This window comes from Mytilus galloprovincialis, chromosome 8 (genome assembly GCF_965363235.1).
Source record: "Mytilus galloprovincialis chromosome 8, xbMytGall1.hap1.1, whole genome shotgun sequence".
Taxonomy (NCBI): domain Eukaryota; kingdom Metazoa; phylum Mollusca; class Bivalvia; order Mytilida; family Mytilidae; genus Mytilus; species Mytilus galloprovincialis.
In genome coordinates this window covers 13,273,643-13,292,616 of record NC_134845.1, presented here as the reverse complement: position 1 = coordinate 13,292,616, position 18,974 = coordinate 13,273,643, and the positions used below count along the sequence as shown (strand labels likewise).

The window sequence follows — 18,974 nt, the reverse complement described above, 5'->3', positions numbered from 1 at the left end:
GGTAACATTACTTTGCAAGCTATTCAGACGTTCAATTGGATCACACGTCTTCTTGTCCTTTTCGATCATGATAATTATTGTGATGTTTCATAATTTTCAATTGGATTAGGAGTACAACGAATTTGTATAAATAGCTCAGGGAGTAAAAACCCTTTTATTTCAATCACTACAATTGGGGTTAGGTATTCTTCTGATACCAGAAATATATTAAAATATTTCTGATAGAATGATCTCATGTATTGTATTTCTACTATTGCCTGCGAAATTTGTTTGCAAGAAAACTAGTCTTGTACTATATATAGTAAAGAAAAAAATCAAATGACAACTTACACAAGTCAAGACATCAAGCAGAATATGCAACATCAGCATTACATAAAAGAAAGGCAAAAAAAGAAAACAAAGAGAAATTGAAACTTAAAAGTCCAAAAACAAACTTCACATTTAAAAATTTAACTAGTAATGCCTTACTGTAATAAATAACAGTCGGTTTAATCCGTTATACAAAAAACAAAACAAACAAAAACCAGTCCCATTGTTATTACATATATCCAAATTCAGTTTATTGTTATGACTATGTGAAGGGTTATTAAATAACTCTCACTAAGATATGTTCATTTGATAAACAATGATTTCTTTACTATTTGCATTAACAATAAAGCAGCAGAGTAAAATTTGAGACAAGCTACTAAGTAGTAAGACATTTTTACCATCTTGTCCAGTTGTTTCTGCATTTTCGGTAGCTGATGTCAATTTGTCGTTGACAGTTTTAGGTTCTGGAATGAGATGAATATTTTACTGGTGTCAAACATGTTAAGATATTAAAACATTTGAAGAAAAAAATACTTACTTGTAATGCATCAAAGTTCTGTAACCTATGAAGGTCAGGGAAAATGTTTTAAAACTTAAACATCCCTCGTGTTGCCTTTGACAATTGCGTTTTGTTATTTGATTTTGCCATGTGATTATGGACTTTCCCAATTGATCTTCCTCTAAGTTCAGTATTTTTTGTGATTTTACTTTTTAGAACGTTTAAACACCCTTCGTGTTGCCTATTACAAGTAAAAGTTTAACGTTTAAACATCCCCTGTGTCATATGCGACAAATGAAAAGTTTAAATATCCATTGCGTGTGACAAGTAAGACGTTAAAATATTCATCGGTTGCCTGTGACATGCTTAATGCTAAAACACCCCTCTTGTTTCCTTTGACTAGTAAAACGTTTAAACATCCATTGTGTTCCATGCAACAAATGAAACGTTAAAACATCCATCGCGTGTGTCAATAAAATTGAGAATGGAAATGGGGAATGTGCCAAAGAGACAATAACCCAACCATAGAGCAGACAACAGCAGAAGGTCACCAACAGTAACAAGTAAAACGGTAAAAAATCCATCGAGTGTGACAAGAAAGGCGATCAAACATCTATAGCGTGTGACAAGAAAGACGTTAAAACATCCATCGCGTCGACAGTGACATGCTAAACGTTAAAACACCCCTTGCATTGCCTTTGAAAAGTTAAACGTTTAAGCATCCATTGTGTTCCATGCGACACATGAAACGTTTAAACATCCATTGTGTTCCATGCGACAAATAAAATGTTAAAATATCTATTGCGTTTAAGAAGTAAGACGTTAAAACATCCAACGCATTGCCTGTGACATGCTTTACGCTATAACACCCCTAGTGTGCCTTTGACTAGTAAAACGTTTAAACATCCATTTTGTTCCATGCATCAAATGAAACGTTAAACATCCATCGCTTGTGACAAGTAAGACGTTAAAACATACATTGCATGTGACGAGAAAGACGTTAAAACATCAATCGCGTTGCCTGTGACATGCTAAACGATAAAAAAACACCCTTGCATGGAACACAATGGATGCCTATGAAAAGTTAAACGTTTAAACATCCATTGTATTCCATGCGACAAATGAAAGCCTATGAAAAGTTAAACGTTTAAACATCCATTGTATTCCATGCGACAAATGAAAGCCTATGAAAAGTTAAACGTTTAAAACATCCATTGTATTCCATGCGACAAATGGATGCCTATGAAAAGTTAAACGTTTAAACATCCATTGTATTCCATGCGACAAATGAAACGTTTAAGCAACCCTTGTGTTTCATGCAACAAATGAAACGTTAAAACACCCATCGCGTGTGACAAATAAGACGTCAAAACATCCATCTTGTGTGACAAGTAAGACGTTAAAACATTAATCGCGTGTGACAAATAAGACGTTAAAACATCCATCTTGTGTGACAAGTAAGACGTTAAAACATCAATCGCGTTGCCTGTGCCATGGGTAAAGTTTAAACATCCATTGTGTTCCATGCGACAAATGAAACATTTTAAAAAACATCCATCGAATCTCAAGTTCGAAGTTAATAAAATTTCGTCAAGATCGCTCCTAGTCCAAATCAAGTTAACAAAATCAATAGAAGGTGTTACATGCTACTACATGTATCAACCCAAACTTTTACACGTAACAAAACTTAAATATCCAGACTTTTGATATACATTGACGTAAAACCAGTTTATTCGTTGATAGTATTTCACCTTTTAATACCAATCAGTAAATAGTATCAGGGTTATAATTTTATACCCATGTTTCGTCTTCATAAGACTAATACAATGCAAACTTGTACATGTTGAAACACATACTTGATCAGTACAGATTACTCTGTGATGAACTGTCGACTGAATTAATTATGTTTAATACCACTTTCAGCACTTTTGTCCTATATCGTTGCTTTCATTTTTCATAGTTTTAAAATGCCGGAGTAATGAAGGTATTAACATAAGGTAGCAATACACAGTTAGGAGTTTAGTTTCGCATTTTGGCTCCTGTGGATTTTTCAAATAGGAAAGTTATTGTGTAATAAAATTCATTTTTAGACAGATGAGTGCTAATTTAACCTTCAAAGATGGTTTATAAGAGCATCAAGATTATTTTGTACATGGTTTATGGGCTGTTTTCTGTTTGACAATCCGTATTTTCATAGCTAGACCGGCCATCGGTCCAGAAATTAATGTACTGTTTACAAACACTCTTTTTCTACACGAAGTTTTTGACGCAATTTTACAAAAAAATGAGATGAAAGACATATGATTTTCATTGGATTTGCTGAATGATATATGTACACAGTTTTAGAAAAGGTATTACTTCCAGCGATTGAAATTCTACTTTTAGCCAAATTTTGGGGAAATATGTGACATCTTTCCCCCCCTTTTTGCAATATTGTATAACAAATAAATGCATATTGTTGCCATGGATACACCAAAAAGAAATTATATTTTACCATTTTATATACTGGATATAAAATCGATGGAAGATTCTGATTACATACATATGCCCATATATGACACAAACAGTAAGCTTGATATTACAAGAAAGCAATGAAAAGGGGATGGTAAAATTCATAAGGGCAAATTTTAGTATTTTTTCCTAACTGTTTATTGCTACCTAACACAAGCAAAAACAATTATGCAAAGTTAAACCGTTTCAAAGAATTCTAAACATGTTGATGTAATATAATCCTGAGTAATAATTAATGCAATTATTAAACATATCTTTGTTTTTGTCGTCATACCTGATACTGTGGATATAGGTCCAGCACATCCTTGCAAGATATCACATCTAGATAAAAGATATAAGCAAAATAAACAAAACATGATAAATTTCAAAAACACTTATATAAACAAGAAGGTAACAATTATAACAATGGCTATTCCGCCTCCGCATGTGAGATTTCCTCGTTATGTTGATGACACATTGGGGGCCTGCGATCGGGCTGTTGTCTCTTTGACACATTCGTCATTTCCATTCTCAACTGTACCATTCTGATTTTTTGAAAAGTTTTCATTATACAGATAACAAAGCGTCTTTTGGCCTTCGGCATTTACTGTTTTATCAAAACGGGATCTATTTTTTTTTCATCAGTTTTTGATGTTGACATGATTTACATTAAAGTGGTATGCTTTTTTTTCACAAATGAATGGTTATACTAAAACTAATCTCCCTTAGACAAACATAACCTTCGGGATTGGTATGACTTATAACTATTCAGTTTTTTCATGTAACTGTTTTGTCATAATATTTGAAAGCTAGCTACCGTTCATTGAAATAAGTTTAAATATCTGCTCCTCATATATGTCTTTTTATTTGTGTGCATATTTTATAAGGAACAGCAACTTGTAGAATGCTGTACCATTCAGAAATTATGTTGTATATTTGTTATATAATGCACATTTTGTTCTAAAAAAAGGTTTTATCAATAGAAATATTTTGTTCTAATTAAAAACGTTTCTTGTTCTTAGAGGTCATATTTTCTGTAGCGTACATGCTTAATTTTTCTTTTGTTGAGAGACCAGAAAACCGCAGCAATACAGAAGTATAGGTTTCGTCAATTATTACAGAAACTTTAGTTAGTGTTAATCGGTCAGTTTAAGGATGTACTTACAAATGTAGGTGAGGGTTTGTGAAATTCAAAACAATAAAGAATTTAAAATTGATACTATAAGTCAAAAAAAGCATTGATTAAGAATCAAAATAAGCAAAAAATATTGATAGGTCATGGAACTCCTTTTCGAGATATTTGATATTAAAAAGATGGCGGGAAAAGGCTGACTCGGACTTTTTACTTATATTTGCATTGGTATTATTTTGGTCTTAAATGAAGAGAAAGAAAATTAATATATCTGCAATAATTTTGGTAAATGACCAATTATGAGCTATTAAATCTTGTATGAAAAAATAAAGGGTTGTTATGGAGCAAAATATTTTACCTTGTATTGTACTTGAGTTATTATTGATATGTTCATAATTATAAATTAACTGTTAAAAAAAATTGAATTTTTGAAAAGAACTAAGGCTTTTTTTACCTCAGGAATAGATAACCTTGGCTGTATTTTTTTAGACGAAACGCGCGTCTGGCGTAGATGTAAAATGTTTATCCTGGTATCTATGATATGGGTTTTTTTTAGCAAGAATTGATTGTTTTAATCGTGTACTTATTTTTTATGCCGTTTTCCCTCTTCTTTACTATTGGACTACGTTAGTATTGTTTGACATTTTATCTGCTGAAATCGTAATGCATGTTTTGAATTAAAAAAAAAAGCCCAAATGTGCATCTGACGTATTCATTGTATATTTTGCATTTTAAATAAAATTGACAGTAATAAGCGATATCGGACCTTATGGCCTAGGAGTCATGTATTGTATCAGCTTGGTAGTCAGTGCAATTATACTGGCATGGTTTATAATTTTCTTAGTTGTTTTACTGCTTAAGATTATTAAACAATGTTTACTGCTGTATCTGTGACATTTTTACCTATTATGTCTGTTTGTTTTGTGCACGCATTATTGTCAATATAATGGGATTTGATACGACTGTCATACAAGTGAACGGTTTCGCTAGCTATAAAACAAGATCCAATCCACCATTTTCTACATAAGAAATGACTGTACCGTGTCAGGAATATGTCAGTTGTTATCCTTTCGTTTTATTAGTTTGAGCTTTTGATTTTGACCTTTGATAAGGGACTTTCCGTTTTGATTTTTTCTTGGAGTTCAGTGTGGTCCAGATAAGCTTATAATTCTGTATACTTTCCCAATCATAGGACAATTTGGGAAGGACCTTCTTTTGAAACTAAGATTTTTCTATAGAATATTTGAAAAATAATAAAATATAGAAGTCTCTTTTATTTTGAGTCATCTGAAAAAGATTACTTATTCTTAACAATTTTATCAATTGTTTTTGTACAAAGTGTACTAATTTTATTTTTAAGGGGACATAAATGCGTTTTGCTAGTTGGCGTTTTGCGACATGTTAACAAATCTTAATTATATATAACTTTCAAGTGTCTGGGGAAGTGTCTAAGATCACAATCACAGTTTAAAATTCAGAACATTATTTTGAATTTGACCACTCGACGTCTTAATTTCTTGCTAATAGACCAAGGATCTCAAATAAAATGACTCTTGGTCTCTATGACTTTCAATTTATGAGTGTCAAAAACATATCATTTAATCAAACACAAAAGGGGTATAATCTTCCTGAAGGTAACACACATTTTTGAGAAAGTAGGTGAGGCAATAACACAATAAACATTTTATGGGAATGCAACACGACCCATATGTGTAAGTGTTCAATTATAAAAAGATGACTTTCAAGAGAGCATCCCATTTTAGTTTTAAGTTGATCTCAAAAACATTACAATCACCATCATAAATCACACCGATGGTCAGATAAGGGCCAAAAGACTTGCTGGTGAAAGGTTTTGGATAAGAACGCTCAGGACAGTTTCCCCAAGAGCATTTATGAAAAAACTAAGAACGAGTCACTAATTTTCCTTACCATCACTCATTTTCCTGTCATTATTTGTTTCCAGTAACTCTGGCTTCCGTATTGTACTCTTACACATTTCAGCAAATTTCTGAATTATACTAGTTTAAAAGAGGGACGAAAGATACCAAAGGGACAGTCAAACTCATAAATCTAAAACAAACTGACAACGCCATGGTTAAAAATGAAAAAGACAAACAAACAACAGCACACGTGGCACAACATAGAAAACTAAAGAATAAACAACACGAACCCCACCAAAAAACTAGGGGGTTTAAATTACAAGGTTGGCAGGGATATGTTTAAGTACGCAGTCAAGTTCAATTATTTATCAAACTACTAATTGGGATATTAAAATACAGTCTCTGTAGCAAATGCTCTACCGTTAAGTGATCTTTGCAGTATTTGCGTCGTATTTGAAAATTTTTAAATTGTACCAGCGTCGCTAATGTTCGCTTAAACTGTTTTATTGTATAAAGTTCAAGATTGTGATAGTTTTATAATCAGAATAGACTGACATGGTCTAATATACGTCATGATCATACTGATGAAAGATATCTGTTACCCGAAATATTTAACATTGTTTCGTTTAATTGTTTTTTTTTTATTTTTTGTGATTTTGTTCCTTTTTAGACTTATAATAAAATATATTTATATATATATATATATATATATATATATATATATATATATATATATATATATATATATATATATATGATGCGATGGTACTCTAAAGTGCGATGGTCACGCTAAAGTGCGATGGTCTACGCTAAAGTACGATGGTGTCTCACTCTAAAGAACGATGGTTGTTTGTTTGCTATAGTACCATGGGTAGCTACGCTGAAGTGCTTTTAAACAGTATGGTAAGGTTTGAGAGCTCAAGTTAACACATTACAGGTCATGGATGCGATTCTTTATAAATTTAGAAAACTGACCACGTAATGATTGCTAAAAAGGTTATTTAGGTGTCACAACATAACATATTTCCTGTAAATATTTTTTTTTAAATTCGGGCGTATTGCATAATTGGTGTAGCTTGCCGTTCACACAGTATAATGTGAACACCTCTCCTTACAGTATAAGTAGCATTTATTTGTATAAGCTTTAATTTAAACGATAGAAAAAATATATCACTTTTTCGTAGCAAGTACAAATACCTGCTATATTTGACAACACTGTACAAACTCATCTTTGAATCAACATTAAAATTTTTATACGCTTGAAAAATTACCTTCATTTTACTGATTTTACCGTTTTTATCAAAATAGACAGTATTTTTTCCGAACACCACACTAAATACACAATGATTCAAATGTATTCGTTCGCTTCCATGAGAAGCCAGATACAGAATACTTATCATGGGATTACTATTTTGTATTTATATAGCAAAAATGGTCGAATACAAGATACATAGTTATGTCCGTCTTCCATCACCCCAAATAAAAACACATTTTCTGCAGTTGACAAAGCACAGTTATATTTAAAACTAGAGGCTCTAAAGAGCCTGTGTCGCTCACCTTGGTCTATGTGAATATTAAACAAAGGACACAGATGGATTCAAGACAAAATTGTGGTTTGGTGATGGTGATGTGTTTGTAGATCTTACTTTACTGAACATTCTTGCTGCTTACAATTATCACTATCTATAATGAACTTGACACAGTAGTTACAGTGGAAAATGTTAGTAAAATTTTACAAATTTTGTGAAAATTGTTAAAAAATGACCATATAAAGGGCAATAACTCCTTAGGGCGTCAATTGACCATTTTGACCTCTTTTCAGGTCTTACCTTGCTGAACATTATTGCTGTTAACAGTTTATCTCTATCTATAATGATATTCAAGATAATAACCAAAAACAGCAAAATGTCCTTAAAATTACCAATTCAGGGGCAGCAACCCAACAAAGGGTTGTCCGATTGGTCTGTAAATTTCAGGGCAGATAGATCTTAACCTGATTAACAATTTCACACCTGTCATATTTGCTCTAAATGCTTTAGTTTTTGAGTTATAACCCCAAACCTGCATTTTACCCCTATGTTTTATTTTTAGCCGTGGCGGCCATCTTAGTTACCTTCGGGCCAGGTAAGCTAATAATTAAGTCATGGACATTTGGTATAAAACTTGTGAAACAGATATTTTTAACTTAATCTTGTTCATTTTTAGTTTGTATGAACGAATGTTAACGTCATCTATACTTTCGCGGACCATCTCACTTTAGCGTGTGGATGCATCGCACTTTAGCCTACTCCATCGCACTTTAGCGTACTCCATCGCACTTTAGCATACTTCATCGCACTTTAGCGTGACCATAACACTCTAGCGTTCCCATCGCATTTTAGAGTCCTACATACATATGAAACACAGACATACCTTTCATTTTCCTTACAGCATTTGCCTTCACATCTGTACCCATACTTGGTTCTTTCACAAAATTTACAAAATGTACTATTGAGAAACGGTTCCCCAAAAGGACATTCTGAAATAAATGAAAATAACACAATTAGCATAATTTCATAATTTTACCGAAAAAGCAAGTAGAAGATAGCATGTATGAATAGTGTGGACATCAAACGTAAAGAAGAAAAAAACAGTGATATTTTCATAGAGAAAATCATTTTTTTTTATAACAAACGACAATCAATCACTTCTCATGCATTACATTTGAATGTTTCTCTCATCTTATTTTCCGTCATAGTTTTAGTCTAGCGTTTTCGAATGACTTTTTAACTGTTTGATCTTTGTTTTTAATTCATCTTAAACAATAATTGTTAACTTAACACCACCTGAATCTGTCTTTTTTACAACCGACTTTGCTGAAAAAGAACCAAAAAAAAGCACTGCTCTGGATAACGAACATTAATTTCATCATCAATAGGCGGAACTAGTTAGTTAAATAAATGCCGTCAAAAAGACTATTTTTGAAGTATGATACTGCGAAATATAAGTAAGATGACTAAGTAATATGTTTTTCAATACAAAATGAGACACTAACGTTATGTAAATCATTAAAGGAAAAACAAGTCATAAAAATCCATTTTGGCACACTTCAATATATCCTACCACATTTGAAATTAAATCATTGGTGTGCAAGATAGTAAAGAATAGTTAAACGTTTTGTAAATGTACTTTATTTCTCCATATTTGAAAATATAGAAAAAGTATGATTTTGTTGATTTTTTAACCATAATTTCTTTAAAAATACCATTCAACACATTAGTGTATCGTGATCGATGGATATTGCTGGAGGATAAGATTAATAAGTTAGAAAAAGAATGTTATTTTGTCAATTGGTATACTTTAAATACGGATTTGTCGTGTTTGTGCTTAATGACGTACATGTATGTTTTAATGTGTCCTTCTGAGTTGATAAATACAAGTAAAAATTTTAAGTTTTCCGTATGTATTTTGCACAGCAATGACGCTATATAAAGTTGTGTTTAGAGCACGATATTTCATGACCCTTTTCATCTCCACTGCATGAGATTATTAAAGAGTTTTCTTTTTTACTTATATGAATTATTGAGAAAAGTAGTTGTTTATACTCAAATGAGAAACATTTTAAAACATATAAGGAAGAAATAGAAAATAAGTTTTCATTTAGAGGTTTTGATAATTCACTTTTACAGCTCCCAATGAATTTTGTGTTTAGACCAGTAACTGAGGTCATCACCTTTATTTTAAATATATGATGACTAACAAAATGTATGAAGCATTGAGAGGAGTTAATATTTGAATTCCGCTAATTTTATTTTGTTTTATGCCTATATGTCAAGGAATTAAGTTATGCAAACGAAACACCCTCACATCAAATAATAATATCTTACTGTATATTTAGAAAGTATAACCAAGTAAAAGGCCAACCCTCTGAAATAAATACTTATCCATAGCGAGGCACTGATAATAGCGGATAATAGCTTTGAGAGCTTGTAGGTTGCACTTTGTTAATACAGCTCTTTAAAAAATAAAATCCAAAACTTATTTTGAAGTAGAAGAATTGTAGAGACCATAAAAGGGCAACACGATAGTCGAATACGGATAGGGATACTAGATTTACATGAGTGAAATATATTGCTAGCGACAATGAAAAGCTCCTAACGTTGTCCCAGCATTTCTAATTACACAAAAAATATCCATGGACTGGTGCTACCCACTATGGCTTAATATGGTCGTATCCAGCATTATGTAAAGAGGGGATGGGCTGGGGTTTCACACCATATATCCCAATTTAAATGCATTCATCGTCAAAAGGGGGTTACAACAACCGTAATCCTTCCCTGGGTCAATTCCTCCAGCAGAGGTATTACACCAGTCCCAGACATAATATAAACTGTACTTAATTTGCCCATGCCCACAATAAATTACATGTCGGAGATGCCTAAATAATCATGTATTGATAATAAATTATACGTAAAGGTATATTAGGCGAGTGACTTTAACCATAAAATTAAATTTTTAATGCACCTTCCTAACACACGGCTAAATTCTATACCATTCGAAAGCTAAACATCTGTACTATATGTTTTGTCCGGTCGTAAAAACATCGTACGGTGCAATTTCCGTCAAATCAAGATCAAAGGTGAAGGACGAATAAGTGCATATTTTCTAAGATTTCAGCTTGATTGCATAATATGACTTTTATCTACTAAATTCACATATGCAAACAGTTTAAACTTTTAGCAGAGAGATTAACAGTCATTAATCAAATGCATTTTTTTAATATTTAAAGCGTGTTTTTGATAGACAGCACATGTTTCCTGATATTCGAGTAAAAGTTAACGAAATGTGTGAAAACCAAAATTTTTCTTTCTGATGTAACTGATTATCACTTAAAACTTAGTAAAAGCCTGTAATGACTATCAAAGAAGTTTTTGACAACATAAATTCCCTTAAATTATGATTACTTCTAATCAAACAGTAAATCATAACAACTCATACAGTTGCCAAAAATACCGCTTTCTGCGAAAAAACAGCTTTTAAGCATTTCTTCCTATTTAAACATTGTATGTGGTCAATATAAGATTTAATAAACAAATTCTTAAGAATCTGAAAAATTTTAAGTAAAAAAATATGTGCGCGAATTATACTTTTGCTTGAAATAAAGGGGGCGAAACTAAGAGATTGCGATCAGCATTGTAACTACCAGACTGAAATAAACATATTACGACTTTTCTAGTTGTTTGATTTGTAGCTTCATAATAAATATTGATGTAGTGAAAAGATCTTTTTTATTTAATGTGAACCTTAAAAAATAAATTGAAAATTTAGACAAAGATGAATAAAAAATAAATTGATGAAAATTGAAAAAACTAGTAAACACATTATAAAACTTGACTTTTTTATTACTTAAATTGCGTTGTTCATTGTAATAATGCATTAATTCATCAAATAAGAATAATTTTGAAGAAAAAATATCCATAAATACGCAACGATTCTTGTCTTAACTCGACTTCCTGCATCGTTTGAATGACTAGTTCTTTTTTCATACGAGGATGACTTCATGCAAGAGCTTCTGATGACGACTGAAAAGAAACTACCATTATCTTGAAACTTCACTTTCCACTATAAAGATGATGTCATCTCACTGAATAGTGCCAAATTTGTGTCAATGTTGGACTAGTATCTTCCATTGAAATTGAAAATAAAAGACTCAACAGATATAATTAACTCTATCACGTATCTTGAAATCGATGATGAGGGCTGGTTGAGAACAAGTTTTACGACAAAATAGATGAGCATAAATCAACCCATAAAAATACTCCTTACTACCAAATTATAAACTTTTCATTTCTATGTACATGTAGCAATATTATAGCAACGCCTGCATATCTAAACCACTAAAAGAGGCGACCGATTTCACTGAGCCTCAACTCCTCTGAAACAGTCACAAGTCGGAAATATGTATGATATGGCGTATAAAAGAGGGGCGAAAGATACCAAAGGGACAGTCAAACTCATAAATCTAAAACAAACTGACAACGCCATAGCTAAAAATGAAAAAGAAAAACAGAAAAACAAAAGTACACATGACACAACATAGAAAACTAAAGAATAAACAACACGAACCCAACCAAAAACTAGGGGTGATCTCAGGTATAAATGTAGGGTTTTGTATTGCCTTAATTTGTCTTTGCATGCTCAGTCGAAGTACTACCCTCGAATTTAAATAAAACTCAATTTAAACACTAATTGCCTAATTGTAACGCGATTTCATGGCATCGTCTTGTGGAGTATATATCTCCAAGTTGATATAATATTCCGGAGCTTGCATATATTTTCACGATTGTCGTGATAGTACGCAACTGCTCACAATTAAGATATTAAATAAAGGCATCTATAGTATACCGTTATTCAATAGTCATCAATTGATTTACAAGTAACTGAAATAAATCCAGGTCACAAACCAAAACCGAGAAAAACGCATCAAATATAAGAGGAACACAACGATATAACAGAAACACTTAACTGCTACCACAAACAAACGCCAACATACAAAGGAACATACTATTCGATACCAACTGCCATATGCCTGACTTGGTACAGGACATTTGAAGAAAAATGGTGGTTTAAACATGGTTTTAAACCAGAGTTCAAATGCAAAGTTGAAATCATCCCTTTGAAAAACTTATGGACGCCACTACGAGTTGGTTGACAATTATGAGATATCTGTTTCGCCAGTTCCAATCAACGTAACCAAAACTCCGTCATCTCTGCCATGACTGTCACCTTCCGAATAAGGCTTGGCACCGAGTTAGGAATTATGAACCACAAAACGGGTGAAAGATAACCGTGGTGTAGTGGTAAGTGCATTGGACTACTAACACAAAGGTTCCTGGTTCGATTCCCGTTCCTGGGAGTAAATTTCAGGGAATGAATTTTCGGCTCTTCCTTGACACCATTTGTGAGTATGGTCTTGAGGAAAACGATGATAGTCCATCGGAAGGGGATGATAAATGGCTGACCCGTGTTAAGAGCGCCATATCTCTTGCACGTTAAAGACACCCTTGTAGATTTCACAAAAGAGCAGGCTAATGCCGCTACAAGGCAGCACTCGCACCCGCAAAGTGGAAAGGGATTAATATAAGTTGCAAGTAAGTGTTTCCCAATCCACTATAGATAAATATGTCTAAACTTAGACGGGTGTCATATGTGGAGCACGATCTGTCTACCCTTTTGGAGCCCCTGAGTTCACCCCAAATATTTTAGGGGGTTTGTGTTACTCAATCTGTAGTTTTATATGTTGTGTTTTGTATACTGTTGCTTGTCGTGTTCGTTTTTTGCCCGGCTTTGTCAGTTAGTTTTCAATTATGAGTGTGATGTCCTTTTGATATATTTCGTCACTATTCAAGTAGTTAAAGGTTTAAAAATTGTAGATCAGTATAGCTAAATGTATCATGAAAACGATTTGGTTCTATATCACCGTGAGTAAACTAAGTTATTTTCGCGGATATTTGTCTTATTGCATTAATCTTCTTCACTTTACTTTGAGGCGATTTTTTGGCCGATTTTCATTACTGCAATTCACTTGGAAACTCAACATATACCCTCACGACACTTACCAAAGAGGAAATCCTAGATAATCATAGGTCTGTTCTTTGTTCCTTTGGTATTTCAACCAAAGATGAAGAACTGGATCTTCCATCACTGTATTGGATACCTAAACTACATAAGTGTCCTTACAAACAACGGTATATTGCTGGGTCTTCCAAGTGCTCCACGAAACCTCTTTCTAAATTATTAACATCTATTTTATCAGCAATCAAAGACGGGCTTCAAAGTTATTGTGAAACTGCCTATTCTAGAGGTGGCGTGAATCAGATGTGGATACTTAAAAATTCCAAAGATCTTTTAGAGTATATACAATCTAACTCTCTTTCATCTTGTAACAGTATTAAAACATTTGACTTTTCTACTCTTTATACAAGTATTCCACATTCCAAGCTAAAAGACAAATTGAAAGAGTTGGTATTACTTTGCTTCATAAAAAAGAATGGCCAACGTAGATACAAGTATCTTGTCTTAGGGAGGGATAAATCATACTTTGTAAAGAATCACTCTGATTCAAACAAAAAATTCTCTGAAACCGATATTATCAAGATGCTTGATTTCTTGATTGACAACATATTTGTAACGTTCGGAGGACGTGTTTTTCAACAGAGTGTCGGCATCCCAATGGGAACAAACTGTGCCCCTCTACTTGCCGACTTGTTTCTTTATTATTATGAAGCTGACTTCATGCAGGAACTTCTTAGGAAGAAAGATAAGAAGTTAGCAATATCCTTTAACTCTACTTTCCGCTATATAGATGACGTTCTTTCACTAAACAATTCAAAATTTGGTGACTATGTGGAACGCATCTATCCCATCGAATTGGAGATAAAGGATACTACAGATACAGTTAAGTCGGCTTCATATCTTGACTTACATCTAGAAATTGATAATGAGGGTCGATTGAAAACTAAACTTTACGACAAAAGAGATGATTTCAGCTTTCCAATTGTGAACTTTCCATTTCTAAGTAGCAACATTCCAGCAGCACCTGCATACGGGGTATATATCTCCCAATTGATACGATATTCCCGTGCTTGCATTTCCTATCATGATTTTCTTGATAGAGGGTTACTGCTCACAAGGAAGCTATTAAACCAAGAGTTCCAAATGGTGAAGTTGAAATCATCCCTTCGTAAATTTTACGGACGCCATCACGAGTTGGTTGACCGTTATGGAATAACCGTTTCACAAATGATATCGGATATGTTCCTTACGTCGTAACTACAATCCCCTTCCCTTTCATGAATGTGACCTACCGAATTAGACTATTTACCAGATTTGTAATCACATAAGCAACACGACGGGTGCCACATGTGGAGCAGGATCTGCTTACCCTTCCGGAGCACCTGAGATCACCCCTAGTTTTTGGTGGGGTTCGTGTTGTTTATTCTTTAGTTTTCTATGTTGTGTCATGTGTGCTGTTGTTTTTCTGTTTGTCTTTTTCATTTTTAGCCATGGCGTTGTCAGTTTGTTTTATATTTATGAGTTTGACTGTCCCTTTGGTATCTTTCGTCCCTCTTTTAATGTCTTTAATAACATTAACGGTGCCAATTTTCCTGCACCAGATGCATAAAGTAAAATAATACCAAAGGGACAATCGATATCTCAAACCATGAATCAAATAAACATAATTAAAACCATGAACAAAATAAAATCAAAGTCCAAGAAACGAACAACAGTCCACAAAATTAAGTCAGCACACGATGAAAAACGGTCACATGCACGTTATGTTATTCCATTGAGAAAATACAATATACAAGATTGTCGGTAAATGTGGATTGCGGATAAAAATGTTAAATGTCAAACTTAATATAACAAATTAAACTGAGGCGAATTAACACGAATATGTATATTCTCTTCAACAGTGTTTGAATTCTCTGTTCTGAATTTCATTTAAACTAAGCTAAAATGTTTTGTTGAAAATTGAATAAAAATAAACAATTTATGTATTTGAAGGCATTACTTTAATTAAACAAATATAAGATCACGCAAATATATCATGTATTATTTTAAATTGAGGAACTGTTAAAACTTGAAATTGGATTTACAAGTTTAAGATATAATCTTGTTTTTTTTCTGAACGTCTAAACACTGCTAAGGAGTCCTTAGTGCACTAGGGCTTTGACTATACAATGCCACTAAGGACTAGAAAGAGTGCTGTTATATGTATTATTTTTATATATCATGTTAGAGATTTTTAATGCATAAATTTCAAATTTTACAGAAAAATAATCATAAATTAACGAGATATTCAACATTATTTAGACACGTGCCGGTTTTTCTTTGATATGCCGAAAATCAATGAACCGATTGACACATGCCAAATAACATAGCAACTGATTAAACAATGACGATCTTTTTTATTTTAAGTAATTCAAAACAATTGTATCGAAAAGATTTATGCTTCAATATTTATAATTAAATGTGTTGTTCTTATTTAAAATGATAAAAAGGACATATAATTTTGCTTTATTTCTTTCCAAACAAAATTGTTTGCCATAGGAGCACGACTTTGATGTGCGCCAACTTATAAGTAAGAGTGTGGTCAGCTTGTTAAAATGTTTATGTAAGATATACGACGACAAAAGGAATATATATATATTTATAAGTGTTTTGTTTTTATTTAAATTCCGACATAGATGCATGTATATGTTAGCGGCAATAAGTGAAATTAGGCATTAAGCTTAAATCCTAGGCAATAAGCTAACGCCTAGGCATTAAGTTATTGCCTGAAATTTTAAGGCATTAAGCTTATTACCTGAAATCTTATGATGATTATTCATCCTATTGCCGAACATAATTTTAGGCAATAAGTGAAATCTATAATTAATGCATATTTGGTGATTTATTCTTGATATAAAGGAGTTACTTAATTTATTTCTAATATAACATGTGTAAATATACATTCATTTGACAGATCTTCAAATTTAGTTAGTTTATTTAATGATTTTAGCAGTTAAAAAACAGAATTTACACATACTTTTTTCATGTTTTTGTGATATTACAAAATATTAAAAAGATTTAAAAAAGTGATTGTTATAATCCAATTAAACAAGGGGGAGATTCTATAAAACAATTTTAATATTTATTTGAAAAAATGTTCACTTCAGTGTAGTCGAGCTGATTTAAACTGTTCAAAAGTAGACAAAATTAAAATGTGATTTTTTTGCTCACACCAGTTTTCAAATTTTTTTTTATAGGATAAGTAAGTTTTCTTTATTAACAGTTTCACAACTTGTGATAACAAAATTATTTGAACACAAATTTTATCAAGTTTTCATATTTTTAGATTATTATTTTAATATAGATAACATATCTTATTAGTGATTTTATTTTCAGTCTCTTGTGGAGTGTTCCATTTCAGCTCCCTCAAAGCATGATTTTACTGATTATATGTAAAATTTTAACTATTCGCAGTTAGTTTGTTCAATTCTAATATAAAACGTAGTTATTTTTTTAACTTATGTTTTGTTTCATATAGTTTACAATGTACAAATTATTATAATTTAAAACTAATATTTATTTTCTAATAATTAGTCGGTTTTTAAATTAAAGTTGTTGGTTAAGTTTGATACAATATTAATTTTTTTCATTTGCTATTTTTTACGTCAATACGCGGTTAGTTAAGATAATCCTCAGATAGCTTCAATGTGCATGCTGAGACTTGTCGTAAGTCGGTCCTAATCTTATCATAATTTCTGTCCTAAGAATATCTTATAGGATCGATCTTATGACAGTTTCGATAAACAGGCCCCAGTTCTCATAATGTTATTATTTTACAAATATATTGTTATTTAAATGAATAAATGTCTTTTATTTACTCGCATTTATGTTTTAGGCATTAAGCTTAATGCCTGCACATATTTTTCAGGATTTAAGCTTAAATCCTAGGATTTAAGACTAATGCCTAACATCATTAAGGCAATAGACTTACTGCCTAGGCGTTAGCTTATTGCCTAGGATTTAAGCTTAATGCCTAATTTCACCTATTGCCGCTAACATATATACAAATGGTTTCACAAAAATATCACTGGCTATAATCAGAGGCGGATTTAGGGGAGGCACAGCCCCTCACCTTTTCTGGGAATCATTTGGTTGATTATACAGGGAATCACTGAATTTTGACCGAAGCGGGTCCCCTCTTAGGCAGTTAGTGGACCCCTACTTATGAAAATATCTGGATCTATCACTGATAATATTAATTACTAAGTTTTCAAAAGAGTATTTATTATGTTCCCTAGATATTATGTTACACATACATTTATAATAAATGCATTGTATTGGTGCCTCCTTACCATTAAAAAAAGTAATTCTGGAAGTGCATACTATTTTGATGATCATTCATGAAAGTGAGACCTTATTTACAAAATCATGGACAAATCCAAATGTTATAATGCAGCTAGTTATAGAATACATACAAACGCATGTTGATACTAGTGACAAGTTTAATAGATCTATATGTGAAAACGAGAATACACATATAAAATGTGATTGGAACGGAAATAATCAACTTTAAAATAAAGTTATTTATCACATGTCTAAAACAATTGACCTGATGGATAGTAAACCCTGGTTAAAATATTGTGATATCAAAATACTATGCACTGGTATATCAATGCTTTACTGGATTAAAGTCAATTAATTATTTTCAAAATTGGTCCGTATCTGAGGTTAGAAAGTAACAAGGCATTTATTTCGATATTCTTCAGTCTGAGATAACTTTAGAACAAGAAAGTCGCTTTAATTTTAACATATTACATAGACAACAGGATAATACATATGTAACACTCTCTTCAAAGTAGAATGCAATTATTTTAATTTTAATATAAATTGCTTAAAACTCGTTTTTGATTTAAAACTGCAACATCACAATAGTCAATTTCTCTTGCCTTGCTGTTTTTAAAATAAACTTGCACTTACGTTTCAAATTTTAATCGAGTTTTTTATATCGATATCTTTTAACCTAATATAGGTTCCTCCAGTGCAGTAGTCGCATACATGTCAATTATTGCAACTATTGGTGCCGTTTTTATTATTAGTATTGCTGCTTGGAGAAACAAGGACTTTCTTCTGA

General features: G+C 32.2%; 1 long non-coding RNA gene across 1 annotated transcript; it reads right to left on the bottom strand.

The window, feature by feature from the left end:
• Positions 1–707: 707 nt before the first annotated feature.
• LOC143043129 (uncharacterized) lies at positions 708–8,824 on the bottom strand. Its single transcript, XR_012968211.1, has 3 exons — positions 8,723–8,824; positions 3,594–3,640; positions 708–773 (listed from the first exon to the last, which is right to left on the bottom strand). It is a non-coding gene; the product is annotated as an uncharacterized LOC143043129 (long non-coding RNA).
• Between the last annotated feature and the right edge of the window lie 10,150 nt (positions 8,825–18,974).